The sequence below is a fragment of the Ranitomeya variabilis genome, chromosome 7 (assembly GCF_051348905.1).
Source record: "Ranitomeya variabilis isolate aRanVar5 chromosome 7, aRanVar5.hap1, whole genome shotgun sequence".
Lineage (NCBI taxonomy): Eukaryota > Metazoa > Chordata > Amphibia > Anura > Dendrobatidae > Ranitomeya > Ranitomeya variabilis.
Genome location: NC_135238.1, coordinates 67,774,537 through 67,799,695, shown reverse-complemented (window position 1 = coordinate 67,799,695; position 25,159 = coordinate 67,774,537). Strand labels below are relative to the sequence as shown.

Genomic DNA, 25,159 nt, shown 5'->3' with positions numbered 1-25,159 from the left:
TCTGATTCTGGACGGTCAAAAGATGCATAAAATTAACTACAGAGAAACTCTCAATTACATTTTTATTAATAAAAGTTGTCCTGCCTGAAAAGTAATGAAACTTACCAAAACACTTTATTAGGTGATTTGTCTTAATTTCTGTAAGAATTACATGAAAGTGGTTTCCAAGCCCCTGTTTATTCCATCCCTTATTTACCTGTTTTTGGCTGCGCTGCTATCAAAATATACTCCTTTCGAGAACAGATGATGGCAGTGATGGGTCTGCCCCTGTTTTTTCATACCTGTGGTCTCTCAGAGATCACAATTTCCAGGTTTACAGTGGGAACTGAAAGAAGACAGAAGAGATTTATCTGCTTCGCGCTTGTCTTAGGGGTCCCCATCTCTGTCGGCCGGCACTAAACCTGCTCCCAACTAGATTGCTAAAGCATAAAAACTGCAATTTACAATGACTTAAACTCTCGGAAAACCAGACCAGCTGAACACGTTCCATGTAATGGAATTTTACGTTAACAACAAATAAATCAAGGACTTTATCAGGAATTGATCTCAGTGCTGGACTCGCCGGTTGATGTACACCTGCAATGGTGCACGTTTTACAACATGTAATCTTAGTGTATGCAATCACCCCTTTACCCTAGCTTATAACAGTGGCTTTACATGTATGATCAGACAGAATGTTAAAAAAATCCCAAAAATTCTGTATGACTTTTACATATTTAATTTGCATTTTATTGCATGAAATAAGTGTTTGATACAATAGAAAAGCAGAACATAATATTTGGTACATAAACCTTTGGTTGCAATTACAGAGGTCAGATGTTTCCTGTAGTTCTTGACGAAGTTTGCACACAGTGCAGCAGGGATTTTGGCCCACTCCTACATACAGATCTTATCCAGATCTTTCAGGTTTCAGGGCTGTCACTGGGCAACATTGTGGTTCTGTTCCTTCCAAAGATTTTCTATTGGGTTGAGGTTTGGAGACTGGCTAGGCCACTCCAGGACCTTGAAATGCTTCTTACAAAGGGATCTCTTCCCAGACCTGGATTAAAGCATCAGTCAACTCCTGGACAGTCAGTGGTGCAACGAGGCATTGGTGGATGGAAGGAGACATGATGTCCCAGATGTGCTCGATTGGTCTGTGGAACGGTCAGGCCAGTCCATAGCTTCAATGCCTTCATAATGCAGGAACTGCTGACACTTCAGCCACATGAAGTCTAGCATTGTCATCCATTAAAAGGAACCCAGGGCCCAGTGCATCAGCATATGGTTTCACAATGGGTCTGAGGATCTAATCTCAGACCCTAATGGCAGTCAGGCTACCTCTTGTTAACACATGGAGGGCTGTGCGGCCCTCCAAAGAAATGCCATCCCCACATCATTACTGACCCACTACTAAACTGGAGGATGTTGCAGGCAGCAGAACATTCTCCACGGCGTCTCCAGACTCTGTCACATGTGCTCAGTGTGAACCTGCTCTCATCCATGAAGAGTACAGGGTGCCAATATCAAATCTGCCAATCATGGTGTTCTCTGGCAAAATGCCAATCGCCCTGCATGGTGTTGGGCGGTAAGCACAACATCCACTTGTGGATGTTGGGCCCTCATGGAGTCAGTATCTGACCATCTGTGCAGACACATGCACATTTGTGGCCTGCTGGAGGTCATTTTGCAGGGCCCTGGCAGTGCTCCTCCTGTTCCTCCTTGAACAACGGAGGAGGTAGCAGTCCTGCTGCTGGGTTGTTGCCATCTTACGGTCCCCTCCACGTCTCCTGGTGTACTGGCTGGTCTCCTGGTATCTGCTCCATGCTCTGGACACTGTACTGACAGACACAGCTATCCTTCTTGCCGCAGCTCGCATTGATGTGTAATCCTAGATGAGGTGTACGACCTGAGCAACTTCTGTGGGTTGTAAACGCTGCCTTATGCTACTGTACAGTACCTCTAGGGGTGAGAGCAATGACAAAATGCAAAAGTGACCAAAACAACAGCTAAAAAGGATGAGAGCAGAGAAATGGTCTGTGGTCCCCCCTGCAGAACCACTCCTTTATAGGGGTTGTCTTTGCTAATTGCCTATCATTTCTACCCGTTGTCTGTTCCATTTGCACGACAGCAGGAGAAATTGATACACAAATCGGTGTTGGTTCATAACTGAACAGGTTGATTTCACAGAAGTGTGATAGACTTGGAGCTACAATGCGTTGTTTAAGTATCCCTTATAGTGTTTTGAGCAGTGTCTGTGTGTGTGTCGGTGTGTAAGGGGAGGAGAACATGGTCATTTTTTTTTGCAAGCACCGAATCTCATCCAATACAGTCTGAACAGTTAGCGTTCTTTCGTATATTTTTGACGATGAGTTTGGAATAGAAAGCCTGCCCATAAATAGCTGATCATCGGGCATTTGCCGAAATGGAAGGCATTAATCATCACAAGGAGAGTGGGTGGTGGAAATGAGAGATTTTCCATTATAAAAATCGGATTAATCCTCTATGACGTTACAGTAGCCCTGTTCAAAATGTAAAACTAGACCAATCGAGATAAATGCTAATTGGCAGATTTCATGAATGCCGGCAAGGTTCACTAGTCAATTATACTAATGACTGTGGATTATTGGATCCAACACAACAAATAAAGTGTCTCTTCTGCAGGGCGCTACATTGTGCTATAGAACATGCAAAGTCAGGAGGACAAAGTAGAAAGCACACATGGCAGGAGCTTCCCTATACTGGGATTTTAATTATTTAATTCTGTAAAGCAGCAGATATATTTTGGGAAGTGGCATAAATGTAGCTGGAAATAACCTTTACAATATGCGGCGTCAATATGTAATGCTACATTGTAATACCTGGCACAGAGCGGACTCTTACCTGACTGCGCTGAAAGGCCGAAGTACAAGCACTACATCAGGAGGGGTGAAGGCAGCAGACAAAGCAGATTGGGCTCAGATTTATTACAAAGTTACCACAATCAGATGTGCAGACAGCTAGAGCCGGACAGAACACCTCTGGTGTTTATTCATCTTCCTCAGACTAATAACATAATTATATAGAAGTAGATGGTGGGCCGATTCTAACGCATTGGGTATTCTAGAATATGTATATTTATGTACTAGCTGTTTCCAGCCAGCTAACGCTCGGCACGCTCATTGCTATCTAATTAACGCTGCTGGGTAATATGTGGGGACGGAGCCTCGTGTGGTAATGTGTGGGGACGGAGCCTCGTGTGGTAATGTGTGGGGACGGAGCCTCGTGTGGTAATGTGTGGGGACGGAGCCTCGTGTGGTAATGTGTGGGGACGGAGCCTCGTGTGGTAATGTGTGGGGACGGAGCCTCGTGTGGTAATGTGTGGGGATGGAGCCTCGTGTGGTAATGTGTGGGGACGGAGCCTCGTGTGGTAATGTGTGGGGACGGAGCCTCGTGTGGTAATGTGTGGGGACGGAGCCTCGTGTGGTAATGTGTGGGGACGGAGCCTCGTGTGGTAATGTGTGGGGACGGAGCCTCGTGTGGTAATGTGTGGGGACAGAGCCTCGTGTGGTAATGTGTGGGGACAGAGCCTCGTGTGGTGATGTGTGAGGACGGAGCCTCGTGTGGTGATGTGTGGGGACGGAGCCTCGTGTGGTAATGTGTGGGGACAGAGCCTCGTGTGGTGATGTGTGAGGACGGAGCCTCGTGTGGTAATGTGTGGGGACGGAGCCTCGTGTGGTAATGTGTGGGGACGGAGCCTCGTGTGGTAATGTGTGGGGACGGAGCCTCGTGTGGTAATGTGTGGGGACGGAGCCTCGTGTGGTAATGTGTGGGGACGGAGCCTCGTGTGGTAATGTGTGGGGACGGAGCCTCGTGTGGTAATGTGTGGGGACGGAGCCTCGTGTGGTAATGTGTGGGGACGGAGCCTCGTGTGGTAATGTGTGGGGACGGAGCCTCGTGTGGTAATGTGTGGGGACGGAGCCTCGTGTGGTAATGTGGAGGGCAGGATTATGTGTGGTAATGTGTTGGGGGGTGGGATTATGTGTGGTAATGTGTTGGGGGGTGGGATTATGTGTGGTAATGTGTTGGGGGGCGGGATTATGTGTGGTAATGTGGTGGAGGGGCGGGGTTATGTGTGGCGATGTGGTGGAGGGGCGGAATTATGTGTGGCAATGTGGTGGAGGGGCGGGATTGTGTGTGGCGATGTGGTGGGGCGGGATTGTGTTATGTGGTGGGGGCGGGATTATGTGTGGTAATGTGGGGGCAGGATTGTGTGTGGCAATGTGGTGGGGGGCGGGATTATGTGTGGTGATGTGTTGGGGCGGGATTATGTGTGGTGATGTGGTGGGGGGCGGGATTGTGTGTGGTAATGTGGGGGCAGGATTGTGTGTGGTAATGTGGTGGGGGCGGGATTATGTGTGGTGATGTGGTGGGGGGGCGGGATTATGTGTGGTGATGTGGTGGGGGCGGGATTATGTGTGGTGATGTGGGCGGGATTGTGTGTGGTGATGTGGTGGGGGCGGGATTATGTGTGGTGATGTGGTGGGGGCGGGATTATGTGTAGTGATGTGGTGGGGGCGGGATTATGTGTGGTGATGTGGTGGGGGCGGGATTGTGTGTGGTAATGTGGTGGGGGCGGGATTGTGTGTGGTAATGTGGTGGGGGCGGGATTGTGTGTGGTAATGTGGTGGGGGGGCGAGATTATGTGTGGTAATGTGGTGGGGGTGGGATTGTGTGTGGTAATGGGGTGGGGGCGGGATTATGTTTGGCGATGTGGTGGCGGAGCTACTGTGCAGGGGCGGGATTAGCAAGTAATCACGATGCCTCATATATATTAGATGTATGTATGTACGTTGCGCTGTGAGTGGGGATTAAATTCCGCGCCAATATCGCTAATTGGTCGCGCCCGGCCGGGCACGACCAATGACCGACGCGGTATTTAAATCCCGTGCCAATATCGCTGATTAATATATATATTATATATATATTATATATATATATATATATATATATATATATATATATACATATACACACACATACACACACACATATATTTATACATACACAGTATGTATATAGATGTACCAATACAAAGTGTTAACTTTAAAACAATTCATTAAACAGCCATTTTTGCAGGTCTCTGGCCTTCCATGCATTCCTGTAGCCACTGCAAGTGGAAATTGCCATGACTGTATATAAAAGGAAACATTTTTAACAAGCTCCAGTAAATGCTACATGGCCAGAAGATGGACATTCTGCACAGATCCATTGTGCAATCCAATTTTTCAGGTGTTATAACCCCGCTTTGCTGCTTCACTCTCATTAGGTCACACACACACACACACACACACACACACACACACACACAGGGAATCTGTCAGCAGGTTTTTGCAATCTGAGCAGCATGAGGTAGAGAAAGACCCTGATTCCAGTGATGTGTCACTTAAGGTACCGTCACATTAAGCGACGCTGCAGCGATATAGACAACGATGCCGATCGCTGCAGCGTCGCTGTTTCGTCGTTGTGTGGTCGCTGGAGAGCTGTCACACAGACAGCTCTCCAGCGACCAACGATGCCGAAGTCCCCGGGTAACCAGGGTAAACATCGGGTTACTAAGCGCAGGGCCGCACTTAGTAACCCGATGTTTACCCTGGTTACCAGTGTAAATAAAAAAACAAACACTACATACTTACATTGCCGTGTCTGTCGCGTCCCTCGCCTTCAGCTTCCCTGCACTGTGTAAGCACCAGCCCTAAAGCACAGCGGTGACGTCACCGCTGTGCTTTGCTTTACGGCCGGCACTGACATACTCAGTGCAGGAAGCTCTGAGCAGCAGCGCGGACGCCGGAGGACGTGACAGACATCAGAGGGTGAGTATGTACTGTTTTTTTTTTACTTTTACAATGGTAACCAGGGTAAATATCGGGTTACTAAGCGCGGCCCTGCAGACATTTATACGCCAAAAATATGTATTCGCAGGAAAAACGCTGTATAAAAAAACTGGCGTTTTTGATACTATTTTTAAGCATTAATCATTAGAATGGGTAAAAAATGTTGCAAAAACGCTGTAAGAAGTGACAAGCTGCAGACATGAATATGCTTCAAATCTGCAAGGAAAAAATAAGCAATGTGTGAATGAGATTTCAGGACGCTCATTCATTCACTCATTTTACGTCATATCTCGATATGTCGCTCTAGAAGGAAATATAAAATACAATTTAACACTTGACCTACGCATTTCAAGCGCAAAAAGGGGCCTCGTAATTTACTTCCCACCTTCACTTCGTCTGTTACTTGGGAACCGGCCCGCAGTCTTGTCCGTGCACCGCACCCAACTAGTCATTACCTGTGAATTGCTGAGCTGATGAACTTGATTGTTTCTAATCTTATTATTTCTTGTAGGTATTTTATACCATGGTGGTTTAGACTAAAAAGCCCTCGCACTACCTTTATATTCAGTAAATGTGTGTATGTGCATGTACTGTAGTGTGAGTTAATGCACTCACCTATCGCTGCTTTCTCCGGTGTCCAGCGCCGTTCTTCTCCGCTTCTGAGTGACGTCACCACAATTGTGACTAGCCGGCTCGCTCTATATGCTCTGCATGAACCAGAAGTCGATTTTACAATGAACGCCTATGAGGCCTTATTCTGACGCTCCATAGGCTTACACTGTAAAATTTACTTCCGGGTCTCGCAGAGCGGTGATGTCACTGAGAAGAGGAGCAGAACGGCGCTGGACACCGGAGAAGGCGGCGATAGGGGAGTGTATTATTACACTTACACTACAGTACTTCCATGTACACATACTGTACATTTATTGAATAAAAAAAAGTTTGTGGGAAGGCTTCTTAAAACAGTGGATTTACATACAGAAGACTTTGTTGCAGAAGTTTGTAAATCTGAAAACGTCTAATCATTAAGATGTTGTTTTGAAGCAAACACATGGATTTCTGCACGTTCCTTCATGAATGGGAGAGTTAGAGAAATTTTTGGAAAAATCCATTGTATGTGAATCCTCTGTAAAGCCAAGTACCCACGAGTGTATAACATGTGTTGTCGTCCAGTTTATACATTAGCAGCGTGTAACATTTACACGACCAAATACAGTTTTCTATGTTAAATGCAGCCATAAATATCAGATGCTATAAAAGGTTGATCTGTATGAGAATCAATATATCTGCACTCTCATACACATAAATAGGCAAGGATCATCAAAAATGCAGAGGAGAATTGTGCATGCGGAGATTTTTCATGCTGACTTTTTCATCTGTATGCCATTTGTATGCAATCCATTTGCCAAGCGTTTTTATGCATCAGCAGGGAATACAATTTACAAGACCAAATATAGTTTGTGTTAAAAGGCAATGTATCCAGAAAAATCTGATGCTTCACAAAAGCTTTTTTTTTTTTGCGCACAGCATTTCCAATAGGCAAGTCTCTTCTGGAAAGCCACATTGAATTACATTACAACAAAATTGAGACTTTGGACTGTCCCAGTCAAAGTCCTGACCTTAATCCAATTGAGATGCTGTGGCATGACCTTAACCCCTTTCTGACATCTGACGTACTATCCCGTCGAGGTAGGGTGGGCCCGTATGACCACCGACGGGATAGTACATCATACGCGATCGGCCGCGCTCACGGGGGGAGTGTGGCCGAGTGTCAGCTGCATATCGCAGCTGACATCCGGCACTATGTGCCAGGAGCGGTCACGGACCGCCCCCGGCACATTAACCCCCGGCACACCGCGATCAAACATGATCGCGGTGTACCGGCGGTATAGGGAAGCATCGCGCAGGGAGGGGGCTCCCTGCGGGCTTCCCTGAGACCCCCGGAGCAACACGATGTGATCGCGTTGCTCCGAGGGTCTCCTACCTCCCTCCTCGCCGCAGGTCCCGGATCCAAGATGGCCGCGGCATCCGGGTCCTGCAGGGAGGGAGGTGGCTTACCGAGTGCCTGCTCAGAGCAGGCGCTGGTAAGCCTGCAGCCCTGCACAGCAGATCGCAGATCTGACAGAGTGCTGTGCACACTGTCAGATCAACGATCTGTGATGTCCCCCCCGGGACAAAGTAAAAAAGTTAAAAAAAATTCTCCACGTGTGTAAAAAAAAAAAAAAAAAAAAAAAAAAAAAAAAAAATCCTAAATAAATAAAAAAAATAAATATTTATTATTCCCATAAATACATTTCTTTAGCTAAATAAATAAAAAAAAAAACAATAAAAGTACACATATTTAGTATCGCCGCGTCCGTAACGACCCAACCTATAAAACTGCCCCACTAGTTAACCCCTTCAGTAAACACCGTAAGAAAAAAAAAAAAAAAACGAGGCAAAAAACAACGCTTTATTACCATACCGCCAAACAAAAAGTGAAATAACACGCGATCAAAAAGACTGATATAAATAACCATGGTACCGCTGAAAACGTCATCTTGTCCCGCAAAAAACGAGCCGCCATACAGCATCATCAGCAAAAAAATAAAAAAGTTATAGTCCTGAGAATAAAGCGATACCAAAATAATTATTTTTTCTATAAAATAGTTTTTATCGTATAAAAGCGCCAAAACATAAAAAAAATGATATAAATGAGATATCGCTGTAATCGTACTGACCCGACGAATAAAGCTGCTTTATCAATTTTACCAAACGCGGAACGGTATAAACGCCTCCCCCAAAAGAAATTCATGAATAGCTGGTTTTTGATCACTCTGCCTCACAAAAATCGGAATAAAAAGCGATCAAAAAATGTCACGTGTCCGAAAATGTTAACAATAAAAACGTCAACTCGTCCCGCAAAAAACAAGACCTCACATGACTCTGTGGACCAAAATATGGAAAAATTATAGCTCTCAAAATGTGGTAACGCAAAAAATATTTTTTGCAATGAAAAGCGTCTTTCAGTGTGTGACGGCTGCCAATCATAAAAATCCGCTAAAAAACCCGCTATAAAAGTAAATCAAACCCCCCCCTTCATCACCCCCTTAGTTAGGGAAAAATAAAAAAATTAAAAAATGTATTTACTTCCATTTTCCCATTAGGGTTAGGGTTGGGGTTGGGGCTAGGGTTGGGGCTAGTGTTAGGGCTAGTGTTAGGGCTAGTGTTGGGGCTAGTGTTGGGGCTAGGGTTGGGGCTAGGGTTGGGGCTAGGGTTGGGGCTAGGGTTGGGGCTAGGGTTGGGGTTGGGGCTAAAGATAGGGTTAGGGTTTGGATTACATTTACGGTTGGGAATAGGGTTGGGTGTGTCTGGGTTAGAGGAGTGGTTAGGGTTACTGTTGGGATTAGAGTAAGGGGTGTGTTTGGATTAGGGTTTCAGTTATAATTGGGGGGTTTCCATTGTTTAGGCACATCAGGGGCTCTCCAAACGGGACATGGCATCCGATCTGAATTCCAGCCAATTCTGCGTTGAAAAAGGAAAACAGTGCTCCTTCCCTTCAGAGCTCTCCCGTGTGCCCAAACAGGGGTTTACCCCAACATATGGGGTATCAGCATACTCAGGACAAATTGGACATCATCTTTTGGGGTCCAATTTCTCCTGCTACCCTTGGGAAAATACAAAACTGGGGGCCAAAAAATAAGTTTTGTGGGAAAAAAAAGATTTTTTATTTTCACGGCTCTGCGTTGTAAACTGTAGTGAAACACTTGGGGGTTCAAAGTTCTCACAACACATCTAGATACGTTCCTTGGGGGGTCTAGTTTCCAATATGGGGTCACTTGTGGGGGGTTTGTACTGTTTGGGTACATCAGGGGCTCTGCAAATGCAACGTGACGTCTGCAGACCAATCCATTTAAGTCTGCATTCCAAATGGCGCTCCTTCCCTTCCAAGCTCTGTCATGCGCCCAAACAGTGGTTCCCCCCCACATATGGGGTATCAGCGTATTCAGGACAAATTGGACATCATCTTTTGGGGTCCAATTTCTCCTGCTACCCTTGGGAAAATACAAAACTGGGGGCCAAAAAATAAGTTTTGTGGGAAAAAAAAGATTTTTTATTTTCACGGCTCTGCGTTATAAACTGTAGTGAAACACTTGGGGGTTCAAAGCTCTCAAAACACATCCATCTAGATAAGTTCCTTAGGGGGTCTACTTTCCAAAATGGTGTCACTTGTGGGGGTTTTTAATGTTTAGGCACATCAAGGGCTCTCCAAACGCAACATGGCATCCCATCTTAATTCCAGTCAATTTTGCATTGAAAAGTAAAATAGCGCTCCTTCCCTTCCGAGCTCTGCTATGCGCCCAAACAGTGGTTTACCCCCACATATGGGGTATCGTCGTACTCAGGACAAATTGCACAACAACTTTTGTGGTCTAATTTCTTCTCTTACCCTTGGGGAAATAAAAAAATGGGGGCGAAAAGATCATTTTTGTGAAAAAATATGATTTTTTATTTTTACGGCTCTGCATTATAAACTTCTGTGAAGCACTTGTTGGGTCAAAGTGCTCAACACGCATCTAGATAAGTTCCTTAAGGGGTCTACTTTCCAAAATGGTGTCACTTGTGGGGGGTTTCAATGTTTAGGCACATCAGGGGCTCTCGAAACGCAACATGGCGTCCCATCTCAATTCCAGTCAATTTTGCATTGAAAAGTCAAATGGCGCTCCTTCCCTTCCAAGCTCTGCCCTGCTCCCAAACAATGGTTAACCCCCACATATGGGGTATCAGCGTACTCAGGACCAATTGTACAACAAATTTTGGGGTCTATTTTCTCCTGTTACCCTTGGTAAAACAAATTGGAGCTGAAATAAATTTTGTGTGAAAAAAAGTTAAATGTTAATTTTAAACATTCCAAAATTTCCTGTGAAACACCTGAAGGGTTAATAAACATCTTGAATGTGGTTTTGAGCACCTTGAGGGGTGCAGTTTTTAGAATGGTGTCACACTTGGGTATTTTCTATCATATAGACCCCTCAAAATGACTTCAAATGAGATGTGGTCCCTAAAAAAAAATGGAGTTGTAAAAATGAGAAATTGCTGGTCAACTTTTAACCCTTATAACTCCGTCACAAAAAAAAATTTTGGTTCCAAAATTGTGCTGATGTAAAGTAGACATGTGGGAAATGTTACTTATTAAGTATTTTGCGTGACATGTCTGTGATTTAAGGGCATAAAAATTCAAAGTTGGAAAATTGCGAAATTTTCAAAATTTTCCCCAAATATTCATTTTTTTCCACAAATAAACGCAAGTTATATCGAATAAATTTTACCACTATCATGAAGTACAATATGTCACGAGAAAACAATGTCAGAATCGCCAAGATCCGTTGAAGCGTTCCAGAGTTATAACCTCATAAAGGGACAGTGGTCAGAATTGTAAATATTGGCCCGGTCATTAACGTGCAAACCACCCTTGGGGGTGAAGGGGTTAAAGGGAACCTGTCACCCTGTTTTTTCCATATGAGATAAAAATACTGTTAAATAGGGCCTGAGCTGTGCATTACAATAGTGTATTTTGTGGACCCCGATTCCCCACCTATGCTGCCGAAATACGTTACCAAAGTAGCCGTTTTCGCCTGTCAATCAGGCTGGTCTGGTCAGATGGGCGTGGTGTCTTCCCCCAGATCTTGCTTATTTTTCCGTTGGTGGCGTAGTGGTTTGCGCATGACCAAGTCCAGAATCCACTGCACAGGGGAGGGAAAAGAGCGCGATGTGCGCTATTCTCCTGGTGATCGGTGGGGGCGGCCATCTTCCTGTGGCCGCGCGTGCGCAGATGGAGCGCTCTGCTGCCCGGGGCTTCAGGAAAATGGCCGCGGGATGCCACGCGTGCGCAGATGGAGATCGCGGCGGCCATTTTCCTGAAGCAGAGATGCGAACTCTGCTTCAGGAAAATGGCCACCAACGGAAAAATAAGCAAGATGGTTCATGCTCGGAAACCCTCCAATGTGGCTGAATTACAACAATTCTGCAAAGATGAGTGGGACAAAATTCCTCCAGAATGTTGTAAAAGATTCATTGCCAGTTATCACAAATGCTTGATTGCAGTTATTGCAAAGGGTGGCCCAACCAGGTATTAGGTTTAGGGGACAATCACTTTTTCACACAGGGCCCTGTAGGTTTGGATTTCTTTTTCCCCTAATAATAAAGACCTTCACTTAAAAAACTGCATTTTGTGTTGTGTTATCTTTGTCTAATATTTATTTATTTGGTGATCTTTTAGTGTGACAAACATGCAAAAGAATAGGAAATCCGGAAGGGGGCAAACACTTTTTTACACAACTGTATTTGCATTATTTAAATAATTCAGGCTACAATTATGTGACTGAAAGGAAAAAATCTGTAAGAGGAAGTGGAAGTGTTGAGGTTACTAAAGTGTACATGAACAGGGCTTCAAAACAGGTTTGTAGCTTTTAGTTGAGGTCATAACTTTGATTGTTGCCACTCATTAACACAGAAACACCAAAAATAATCAACGTTTTCAGCAGAGCGTTTCCTGCATTAGTGTGAATCCGACCATTCCTAATCAAATTTAGACAATTTAATCTAACTAATCCCAGTTTAATTGACACGTGCTGCAATAATGTTACTGAAACTACAAGACTGGCTATGTGCACACGATGCGGATTTGCTGCGGATCCTCAGCGGATTTTTCCGCGCAGAAACGCTGCAGATCAGCACTGTGATATACAGTATAATGTTATTCAATGGAAAAAAAAAAGCTGTGCAGATGGTGCGAAAAAATCAGTGCGGAATTGCTGCGGATTTCAAAGAAGTGCATGTCACTTCTTTTGTGTGCATCTGCAGCGTTTCTGCACCCCTCCATGTTAAAATTCCGCAGTGCCAAAACAGCAGAAAATCCGCACAAAATCCGCGGCTGCGGATTCTGCCAGGAGATGCGGATTTTGTGCAGAAAATTCTGCATCTCTTTTCCTAAGTGTGCACATAGCCTTAGATGAACAAGTCCTTTATTCAGCAAGACCTTGCGGTGTTTTTATTCTCTCATTAATGGTGTGATGTTCCTATAGTAGGAGAATGGTTTCTGGTTACTAGGACCTCTAGTAAGAAAGTAGCTATTGTGACATTACCCCATTATACAAAATATGACATCACAATATACTACCGTATTATATTTAGAGTGCTTTAGCATATGCCTAGAAAAAAAAACAATGTACACAGGGCCAGCATCAGCACCCGGCGGACCCTGGCAAGTGCTGGGGCCCTGGACAAACAGGGGGCCCACACAGCGGCATACCACCAATGGGGCCCTTCCCCCACATTATACTTTCAACTTCCTGAATACCGATACAGTTGAAAACAATGATTGTAGAGGGAGCTGTCACCTGACATTTCCTCTCCCATCATTCCCCCTCTGTGTCTGAGCTATGCAACGTTTTAGCAGAGGGCGCGATGATGTCACTACAGTGCACCCTCTGTGCCGAGCAATGCAGATCATAAGACTACAGACACCAGAGCAGCAGGGGAACAGGGAGAGAGGAGTATTTATTTATTGAGCAGTATATATGGGGCACTAAATGAGGCCCATCATACTGTATGGAGCACTATGTGTGGCCGTATGTATGGAGGCCTATGTGGTGCCCGTAATACTGTATGGAGGCCTATGTGGTGCCCATAATACTGTGTGGAGGACTATGTGGTGCCCATAATACTGATAATACTGTATGGAGGACTATATAGAAGGAAAATTACTTCTGTAAAGGGTACACTGCTGAAGACAGTTTCTACTAGTAGGATACATTTATCAATATCCCGTTTACCTCTAATACTACAGGTACTGAAACCGGTGGACCCTAGATCACCTGAATCCCCTCTGCTGTATGATATTGTAAAATTTACAATATATATTATTCATGTAATATAAGAAGCTACATATATCGTTATATAGGTTGAAAAAAGACTTAGGTCCATCAAGTTCAACCTTTCTCCACCAATTAAGTGAAATCTTTGGAATTGTACTACTATACCTATACTTGTCTGCCGAATCTGTGCATCATTAATCGTGGTATATGTTTTAATGGGACCCACAGAGTCTTTTGCCCGTGGCCCACAATGTACCCTCCTCAGAGATATATATATATATATATACATACATACACACACACACACACACTAGATGGTGGCCCGATTCTAACGCATCGGGTATTCTAGAATATGTATGTATATAGCAGCCACACAGTATATAGCACAGGCCACGTAGTATATAGGAGCCATGTAGTATATAGCAGACAAATAGTACGTGGCCTGTGCTATATAGTATGTAGCTGCTATATACATACATATTGTAGATATATAACACAGGTGACGTAGTATATAACACAGGCCACGCGGTCTATAACGCAGCCCCCGCAGTATCTAACACAGGTCACGTAGTATACAGCAGCCATGTAGTATATAACACTGCCCACGTAGTATATACAGTTATATGAAAAAGTTTTGGCACCCCTATTAATCTTAAGCTTAATGTTTTATAAAAATAGTTTTTTTTTGAAACAGCTATTTCAGTTTCATATATCTAATAACTGTTGGACACAGTAATGTTTCTGCCTTGAAATGAGGTTTATTGTACTAACAGAAAATGTGCAATCTGCATTCAAACAAAATTTGACAGGTGCATAAGTATGGGCACCTCACCAGAAAAGTGACATTAATATTTAGTAGATCCTCCTTTTGCAAAAACAACAGCCTCTAGTCGCTTCCTGTAGCTTTTAATGAGTTCCTGGATCCTGGATGAAGGTAATTTTGACCATTCCTCTTTACAAAGCAATTCCAGTTCAGTTAAGTTTGATGGTCGCCGAGCATGGACAACCCTCTTCAAATGATCCCACAGATGTTCAATGATATTCAGGTCTGGGGACTGGGATGGCCATTCCAGAACAGTGTAATTGTTCCTCTGCATGAATGCCTGAGTATATTTGGAGCGGTGTTTTGGATCATTGTCTTGCTGAAAGATCCATCCCCTGCGTAACTTCAACTTTGTCACTGATTCATGAACATTATTGTTAAGAATCTGCTGATACTGAGAGGAATCCATGCGTCCCTCAACTTTAACAAGATTCCCGATGCCGGCATTGGCCACACAGCCCCAAAGCATGATGGAACAGCCACCAAATTTTACTGTGGGTAGCAAGTGTTTTTCTTGGAACGCTGTGTTTTTTTGCCGCCATGCATAACGCCTTTTTGTATGACCAAACAACTCAATCTTTGTTCATCAGTCCACAGGACCTTCTTCCAAAAGTAAATTGGCTTCTCCAAATGTGCTTTTGCATACCTCAGCCGACTGTTTGTGGCGTGCTTGCAGAAATGGCTTCTTTCGCATCACTCTCCCATACAGCTTCTCCTTGTGCAAAGTGCGTTGCATAGTTGACCGATGCACAGTGACACCATCTGAAGTTGATGCTGCAGCTCTCTGTAGGTGGTCTGAAGATTGTCCTTGACTGATCTCACCATTCTTCTTCTCTGCCTTTCTGATGTTTTTCTTGGCCTGCCACTTCTGGCCTTAACAAGAACTGTACCTGTGTTCTTCCATTTCCTTACTATGTTCCTCACAGTGGAAATTGACAGGTTAAATCTCTTAGACAGGTTTTTGTATCCTTCCCCTGAACAACTATGTTGAATAATCCTTGTTTTCAGATCATTTTACAGTTGTTTTGAGGCGCCCATGATGCCACTCTTCAGAGGAGATTCAAACAGGAGAACAACTTGCAAGTGGCCACTTTAAGTAGCTTTTCTCATGATTGCATACACCTAGCTATGAAGTTCAAAGCTCAATGAGGTTACAAAACCAAAAAAAGTGCTTTAGTAAGTCAGTAAAATGTAGGTAGGAGTATTTAAAACAAGAAAATGATAAGGGTGCCCATACTTATGCACCTGTCAAATTTTGTTTGAATGCAGATTGCACATTTTTTGTTAGTACAATAAACCTCATTTCAAGGCAGAAACATTACTGTGTTCAACAGTTATTAGATATATGAAACTGAAATAGCTGTTTCAAAAAAAAAACAATTTTTGTAAAACTTTAAGCTTAAGATTAATAGGAGTGCCCAAACTTTTTCATATAACTGTAGCAGCCATGTAGTATATAACGCAGCCCACGCAGTATTTAGCAGTGTGGGCACCATATCCCTGTTAAAAAAAAAGAATTAAAATAAAAAATAGTTATATACTCACCCCCTGGGATCCAGCGGCGCACTGGCAATGCGCGCGCGGCTGCCGCCATCTTCCGTTCCCAGGATGTATTGCGAAATTACCCAGAAGACTCGTGAGACCGCTAAGTCTCCTGGGTAATTTCGCAATGCATCTCTGGGAACGGAAGATGGCGGCAGGCGCGAGCGCATCGTCGGACTACGGAAGGTGAGAATAGCAGGTTTTTTTTTTTTTTTTTATTATTTTTAACATTAGACCTTTTTACTATTGATGCTGCATAGGCAGCATCAATAGTAAAAAGTTGGGGACACACAGGATTAATAGCAGCGATAACGGAGTGCGTTACCCGCAGCATAATGCGGTCCGTTACCGCTGGCATTAACCCTGTGTGAGCGGTGACCGGAGGGGAGTATGGAGCGGGCGCCAGGCACTGACTGCAGGGGAGTAGGGGAAGGACTAATCGGACTGTGCCCGTCGCTGATCGGTCGCGGCAGCCATTACAGGCAGCTGGTGAGACCAATCAGCGACGCGGGATTTCCGTTACAGAAGTTGCCGACAGAAAGACGGAAGTACCCCTTAGACAATTATATATATACACTCACCGGCCACTTTATTAGGTACACCATGCTAGTAACGGGTTGGACCCCCTTTTGCCTTCAGAACTGCCTCAATTCTTCGTGGCATAGATTCAACAAGGTGCTGGAAGCATTCCTCAGAGATTTTGGTCCATATTGACATGATGGCATCACACAGTTGCCGCAGATTTGTGGGCTGCACATCCCAAAGATGCTCCATACAAGGCAGGATGGATCCATGCTTTCATGTTGTTTACGCCAAATTCTGACCCTACCATCCGAATGTCGCAGCAGAAATCGAGACGCATCAGACCAAGCAACGTTTTTCCAATCTTCTACTGTCCAATTTCGATGAGCTTGTACAAATTGTAGCCTCAGTTTCCTGTTCTTAGCTGAAAGGAGTGGTACCCGGTGTGGTCTTCTGCTGCTGTAGCCCATCTGCCTCAAAGTTTGACGCACTGTGCGTTCAGAGATGCTCTTAGGCCTACCTTGGTTGTAACGGGTGGCGATTTGAGTCACTGTTGCCTTTCTATCAGCTCGAACCAGTCTGCCCATTCTCCTCTGACCTCTGGCATCAACAAGGCATTTCCGCCCACAGAACTGCCGCTCACTGGATTTTTTTTCTTTTTCGGACCATTCTCTGTAAACCCTAGAGATGGTTGTGCGTGAAAATCCCAGTAGATCAGCAGTTTCTGAAATACTCAGACCAGCCCTTCTGGCACCAACAACCATGCCACGTTCAAAGGCACTCAAATCACCTTTCTTCCCCATACTGATGCTCGGTTTGAACTGCAGGAGATTGTCTTGACCATGTCTACATGCCTAAATGCACTGAGTTGCCGCCATGTGATTGGCTGATTAGAAATTAAGTGTTAACAAGAAGTTGGACAGGTGTACCTAATAAAGTGGCCGGTGAGTGTGTGTGTATATATATATATATATATATATATATATATATATATATATATATATATATATATATATATATATATATATATATATATATATATATATATATATATATATATATATATATATATATATATATATCTATCTATCTGCAGCACTAAGGTCACGTTAGCAGAGCTCGGAGCTCACTGATTGGCTGCTACTGTCCATGTGACAATAGTGCTGCTTTCGACGCCAGACATCAGGAACAGCGGCTGAGACTCGTCGGTGGAGTCGGGGAGGGAGAGTACAGCAAGGTGTTCTTGTTTTTATAGCAAACTGGAGCTGTAGAAAAAAAATGTAATTGAAAGGGAAGAACCCATTTGACCGATATAGCTATGCCACCCTATCTGACTGGTGTGCAGCACAGTGAAGATGGTTTGCTTAAAAACCAAACCAGAATTGATCGTGTCAGCCTGTTTCCACAGTCTATTAAACAAAGGATAATCAGATAACATGTAGCTGATCACCGGCCAATCTACGGCAAGTCATGTCAATGTATCCTGTGAGTAGAGAATTTGCCATTGGCTCATTCAGATAAATCTCACTGAATCACATTTTTCCCACAGATGTTACTACAACCAATATTTTGCAATTCTCATTACAAGTGTTTGCAGCCAATAATGTGTTAAAATGTATACTACTGTAATCTTAAAGGGGTCGTGTCAAGCTGTTAAATGGGTAACATTGCAATTGTAACAAGCAACGGTGTAATTAACCGCCCATTAAAAATTACTCTATGGTTGCAAGGGATTTTTAATTCTGTAGTTAGAGCTCGTTGCCCAGGTTGCCAGCCACCCTGCAGTCTATGAGTGGCCGGTTTCCTAGACAACGAGCACGTGCTTAAAAGTGTGCAAGCTCTGCTCTAAAGTAGGCAAGATACATGGATCCGCCAGCTTCAGTGCCCCCTGGGCTGCTCAAATGCGGACGCTGCTTGTAGTATCGAAGAACAGAGTTCAGATAAGCGGTTCAACCACGCCGCGAGCCTGAACTGTCAATCCTGAGGACAGCACCACGAAATCAGAAAACCAGGGAGCTCATGAGTAATGAAAATGTACTCCAAAATTTAACAAATTGTTGTCTTTTTTCACAATTTTGTGTCTCAGGTATTTGGATCTCACATTATTGTATCAGCCACGACCATATTTCATCAGTAGAATCGCTGGACTGTGCATTCTCGGCACCAGCTGGTGCATGTCACTGACAACTGATACCTTTTAATGGCTTACTGAAGAGACCGCAAAGAACATACTTTCAGGGCAACCGTGGTCTCTTCAGGCATGAGGACAAGAAAGATTTCTTTATAGCAGTGAACAATGAAAATTTTAAATTCAAGGTTTTTTGTATTTTACCCACTCATTTTATTTATGTATTAAATGTATCATCTTTCCTTGATGAGCCCATGTTAGCCTGAATATTTTCTCAAAATACAAAACTCCATCTGAAAGAAGGCCGCTTATGGGCTGCAGTGCTCACGCTACTTAGCGTCAAGTGAACCCTGGGAGTCACCAGTTTGTCAGCATGCTAATGTTTGGCATGTAAGGAGATGGACATACTGCCCACGTTCCCCTTGAAGACACAAGTATAGTTATGGTGTATAATGGGTATTGTGACATGCGTTGTTAATGATAGAGTTGTGCTCTGCCCACCAACAGGTAGTTAGCAGGGGGAAACAATGTTAATAGTTGGGAATAGCCCAGACTAGGAGGGGCTAAAGTGAAGGGACAGAGACAGCTTCCTGTTACAAAGTCCGTTTGGGCCTAGCTGGCATCTAGAGCTGACCTTTGATCTGAGTACTAAGCAGAGTCGCATGATGCGAGTGTCCATGACACGAGTGGAGACTGAGGCAGTGGATACTGTGATAATGAACAGAGACAGAGAGACATGACAAAAGGACAGAGTGATGTACTGGACCACAGGTCCTGGGACAGTACGCCTAGCGGTATGGCCTCTAGTTTATAACCAGAGTTAACGGGCCAGGATGGAACATAGAACATGAGACGAAGAGATTTCCCCGAGTGAGAGTTCCAAGGCGTCAGAAAGTTTAGAAGCCAAGTACCGGCCATATTGGCAAACTAGTTCTCACTAACCAGACTGTAGTACTGTGCTGGGGTGGTGGTGAAGATAGGGAAACTTGAGGCACGAACAAGTAAACTTGAAGAGGTAGAGAGACTGTGTGAAGATGTTCCGTACTGTGAAAGAAACGTTCCTAAAGTTATGCACCCGCTATCTACTGAACCCAGTTCCCACAAAGTCAAATGTTGAGTAAAAGACAGTTTACTTTTGAGTGACGGTCTATCCCTCATCGATCTTCTCAACATTTGGTGCTGGCCAGCCGAAATCTTCAGCACCACGCGGCCTTGCAAGGCTGTAGCGCCCCTTTAGACAGTCCACACACCCAGCCAGGACCCCCCGCCTTCATGTAACATGCCGGGGTGTAAGAGACGAGTACCTCGCCCACGGGTAACGCCCCATGCCACGTTACAGGTACAATTTAGTACCATTAGAGGCTATGATTGATACACTAGCTTTATGTCACCAGCACTGGTTTACTCTAGAATAAGCTACATATGACGCTCACACAGACCCAGAGTAATAAATAACTATGTATTCAGATACAGGAAGCTCAGGGTGGAGGAGGAAGGGTGGATGGAGCTTTATTTCTTGGGAATGTCAAATCTTCTAAAATCCTTCCACAGCCAGTGTACCAAATTGACCAATATTCAAGGCTTAAACATAAAATGTAATCTACATTCATGGCTGCTTCAGTGGGTACTGTACACAAGATGGGGTTTAGATCTGCTATTTTCCTTGCTATGCATCATTTGACTCATTGTGGAAGGGAGTAATAGACTTTACAAGTCAGACCTTCTCATACAGTCTGTGCTCTTATTACGGTAATTTAAAAAAAGTTTAAGATTGGGTTGCGGGTAAAGCTCATGCAGGTCCCTCCAGTTCCTGTACACCATATCTGTCACACAATGTTTTTACAGACCCCATGTGCCTAGGGTCACAGCCAGGAACAGTCATGCTATAAAAAAAACAGTCAGTCAAAGCTGGAAGCATACGATTGCCTAAAATGTCTATATATATGATGTAGCCGTTAACATTACCTTTCACTGAAAATAAGGGGTCTAGACAAGACAGTGAAAAATAGCCCTACATGATTATCCCTCCTCCATCAAAATTTACAGTAAACACGTCATTTCGGTAAGTACAATTATTAAAGGGGTTGTCCACTTCTCATTCAGCATGTTTGGCACCATTACAAAAAAAAACCAAAACACACTTATACTCTCCTACGGTGCAGGCGCCATTCCAGCAGTGTGGGCACTCGCATTCCCAGGACTCACGTGAGGTTGTTACACAGGACCCCTGAGCCCAATCACCGCTGGCTTCATTGTCCCCACCTTCAGATGTATATGTAATCAAGAGGTGTGAGAGGTGCGGCTGGCCACTCATTTCCTCATTACGATTACCCAAAGGTGGAGACAGTGATTTCAGCAGTAATTGGGAGCAGGGGTCCTGTGCCACACCCTCACGTGAGTCCTGGGAGTGCGAGTGCAGAAACCGCTGGAACGAAGTACAATTGATTTCATTTTAACGGGGCCAAACATGGGGAAGTAAGTGGTTGTCCAAGTAGTGGACAACTCCTTCAAGGTGTCTGCTAAACCAAGATTCTTAAAGCAGACTGAGAAAGGCAAACGTCATTTATAACTCCTAAGAATATTTTTCTGATGCTCCAGTGTCCGGTGACCTTACACCATACAATCCGAGACTTGATGTCTTGATTACAGCTTCTTGACTAATATTGCAAAATGCCTTATTTTGGGTTCCACATTTTTTTGAAAAATTAAAAAAAGTAGCACTTTAATTGTGCAGTTGATTAACCCCTTCACCACTCATGTTTTACCATTGAAGCGTTTCTTTTCATGTGGAAGATGAAAAATTATCAATTTGGAACATGTCACTTATTGAACTGTGCTGTGCGGTCATCATACAAGTCATTGCTCCTCTCTGTATAATGCTTCCTGACTAAGTTTCCACTTATCAAATCTACAAATTCCCTTTCACTCAGATACGCATTATGTCCAGCGTATACGCTGCAGCTACTTTGGCAGGGTCTTGCTGTTCTTGTTGCACTGCAACATTACTATTCAAAAAGCCGTAAAACGGAATCTGTCGATGAGATCAATCCCCCCCAACATGCATATATGTTCTTTCAGGTCTGTGACCTGTAATTCCATTGACACCTTTACATCTTCTATTTCAGACTTGCATGCCCATATATACATGCTGATTCTACTGACAGATTCCCTTTAATAAATACATATTCCATTTTATTTAGGCATTGAAAGCAACAGCTAAGAAATGTAGCATCTTTGTGATGTTTATTCCCCTTTTTTCCTGCAGTTCTCACAGTTATTGCATCCAGGACCAGGTTGACAATGCAACCAGAAAATATCATCAACTAAAAAAGTAGTGCATGCCCTCATCATCTCCCACCTCAACTACTGCAATATTCTCCTCTGTGGCCTCCCAACTATCACACCCCTCCAGTCCTTCTTTAACTCTATTGGCCAATTACCCCCTCTCTGTCCTCACTACTACTCTGCCAATTCTTTCACTGGCTTTCATTTCCACAGCAAATCCAGATTGCACTACTAACAATGATTTACAAGGGCATCCATAACCAATCTCCTCCACAGTCTCCAAACTAATCTCCAGATACCTTCCCATATGTAATCTCTGGTCCTCACAAGACCTTCTTCTTTCTTCCGCTTTTGTACGTTCCTCACCCAATTGTCTCCAAGATCCTTCCTGAGCATCCTCCATCCTTTGTAACTCTTTGCCTTGGCACGTGCAATTATCTCCCATATTTGATACCTTCAGATACAACCTAAAAAGTTGTCTCTAAAGAAAAACCTACAACCCGCAATAACTCCGCTGCCAAACTCACCACCAACAGAGCTGCTGCCACCACATCCTATTGCCTCATTTCCATTACCAAGCAGACTGTTATCCCACGAGATCAGGGCCCGTCTTTACCAGTCTGACATTGCTAGTGTGTTCATTGTAAGTTACATTTTGTATGAAAACCCATGTACAGCAGCATGGAATCAATGCTGCTTTAAAAATAAAAATATTTATTAACAATTAGGTTTGCATTTATGGGGTGACATTAACTAGATTCACCATATTCTGTATATCCGACGTGACTCATTCAGGTTTTGCTCTACACATTATTAGAAAGGTTTTTACAGACTGGGACACCCATCACCTATCCACTGAGCTCTGTCCTGCAGAGAACATTTCAGCACTGGCAGGTGCATTATAAAGTGTGCACGGTCCTTCACCTACCAGCTCCCCATATAGTAGACATTTAATGCTTGTCAGATATGATGACCTGTAAGCTGGGGCAGCCATCGTTCTGATGCAGGCTTTCGAAACCTAAAAACACACTCAAAGTTAACCCAGAGCTTTGTCTAGACAGCAAAATTTTGTTGATAGTTTTCAATGTCTCAACTTTTTGTGTCATCATTCCAATGATGTTTGCAGGTGATTCTACACTGTTGTGTCACGTGACCGCTGCAGACAATCAGCCACCACTCACCAGTTGTAGTGTTTACTATTTCGTCAGAGCGGACCATTGATCTGATGAAACAGTAAAGGCTGCAGTCAAACAGTGGACGACCAATGCCTGCAAATGGCATGTGACAATAGTGTCACGTCACCCGCCATCGCTCAAATGGTGCCACTGCAGGAAGCGAGTATACATTTTACTGATTAAGCGGCAGCTGCCCAGTAGTGGACAACCCCTTTAACATGGCCAAGTGCTATCCAATGTTTTATTGGACAGCACTCGGACTAATGTTATACTATGGAGCAGTGCAGATCTGCTATTATTTTCTCATGCCTATTCGGCATGAAAGAATAAAACAATAAATCGCAGCATGCTGCAAGTGGCTCCGGAATTTAAATCAAATGCAGCCATACAAGTCTATGGCTGGGTGTGAAACATCGGGTGGTCCAACATTGGCAGACTCAGACAATGAAGAAGATGGAGAAATTAGATTTTCTGTCTTCTCCACACATGTGAAACGATTCTCTGAATGCAAGATCACACCAAGATGACACTTGGCTCAAACTCTGACATCTCACAGATGTTTCAGAGACCAAAAATCAGTTCCATCCATCTGAATGACGTCGTTTCAGATGAATCGGACAGTTACAGAACCTTCCACAACAAAATCCTCTGTGTGCGATTTCATCCTAAATCTCATGCACCAATCTATAGCATCTCCAGTAAAAGCAGTTACTTTCCTTTCAGCATGTGGCCTAATAAAATAAAAGGTAATTCAGTCATTTTATTGGGAAACAGATGAATTCACTCTTGCTGTTAGTACATCATTTTACAGCTGCAGTATCAGGCAAGCGGACTTTGTCCAATTCTTATCTTATCACAACTTACCAACTGGAATATGGAGCAGTTATTGAGGTGCTTTATTCTCTTCCCTTTATAGATCTGAAGAGGAGTTCCATTCCACGACATTTATGGCACATAAATAAGATAAGACACAAATGTCCTAGAAGTAACAACCCTTTAAAAACAGATTTGCAATGAGTGAATTCTGTCCCAATCTTCATAACAATCAGCAGCAGATGGAGATTGCTGCAAAGCTGAAATATACTGTATTCTGAGGTGTGAGCTCCAGGAGGGAAACCTACCCAGTACAGACACTCCAGAGCTGTCACACAAACACCATCGTTTTGGTGGCAAAGGCAGAAGTGCTGGTGGAGCACACATTATAAAGGTCAGACACAGACCCCACACACCAGATCTTCTGCTATTACACCACGGTCTGAACAGGTTTCAGCCACCGCAAGGGCCAGAAACTTCACCCTTGAAAACCAAAAGCAAAGGCCAAGAGTTTGGTGCATCATTTTGCCTCCTCATTTGCAGAAGATTTTCCCCTCTTCTGAGTGACAGTGCTTCCCTAGAGCGAGCACTGTCTAGGCTACTTTCACACTAGATGCGGTACGGGGCCTTCGCCATGCGTCGGCCCGATGTACGTTGTGAAATAAATGCACAACGGCGGCAGCGGATGCAGTTTTTCAATGCATCCGCTGCCCCATTGTAATGTCCGGGGAGGAGGGGGCGGAGTTTCGGCCACGCATGCGAGGTCGAAAATGGCGGACGCGACGCACAAAAAAAGTTACATGGAACATTTTTTTGTGCCGACAGTCCGCCAAAACACGACGCATCCGTCGCACGACGGAAGCGATGTGTGGCATACGACGCAATGCGTCCCTAATGCAAGTCTATGGAGAAAAAAACGCATCCTACGGGCAACTTTGCAGGATGCGTTTTTTCTCCAAAACGACGCATTGCGACGTACGTCACACGACACTAGTGTGAAAGTAGCTTTAATGCTGCTAGCGTGTAGGCCCATGCACACTGACACTGCCTGTGCCGTGGGTGCACACAATTGCTTCTTTCTGCTGATTCCATTCACTGCACTAATAGACCAGATATGTGTAACTGGCGGCTTCAAAGAACAGGAGAGGGTGGAGACAAAAAAA

General features: G+C 44.1%; 1 protein-coding gene across 3 annotated transcripts in view; it reads right to left on the bottom strand.

The window, feature by feature from the left end:
- The window catches only part of CARHSP1 (calcium regulated heat stable protein 1), a 111,425-nt gene that overhangs the window by 64,622 nt on the left and 21,644 nt on the right, over window positions 1-25,159 (bottom strand). Inside the window, exon 2 of one of the 3 annotated variants that reach the window (XM_077275234.1) lies at window positions 197-325. The exons of the other annotated variants lie outside the window; for them this stretch is intronic. The gene's annotated coding sequence lies outside the window, so the exon portion shown is untranslated. The remainder of the gene's footprint in view (window positions 1-196; window positions 326-25,159) is intronic. 3 annotated transcript variants of the gene reach the window in all.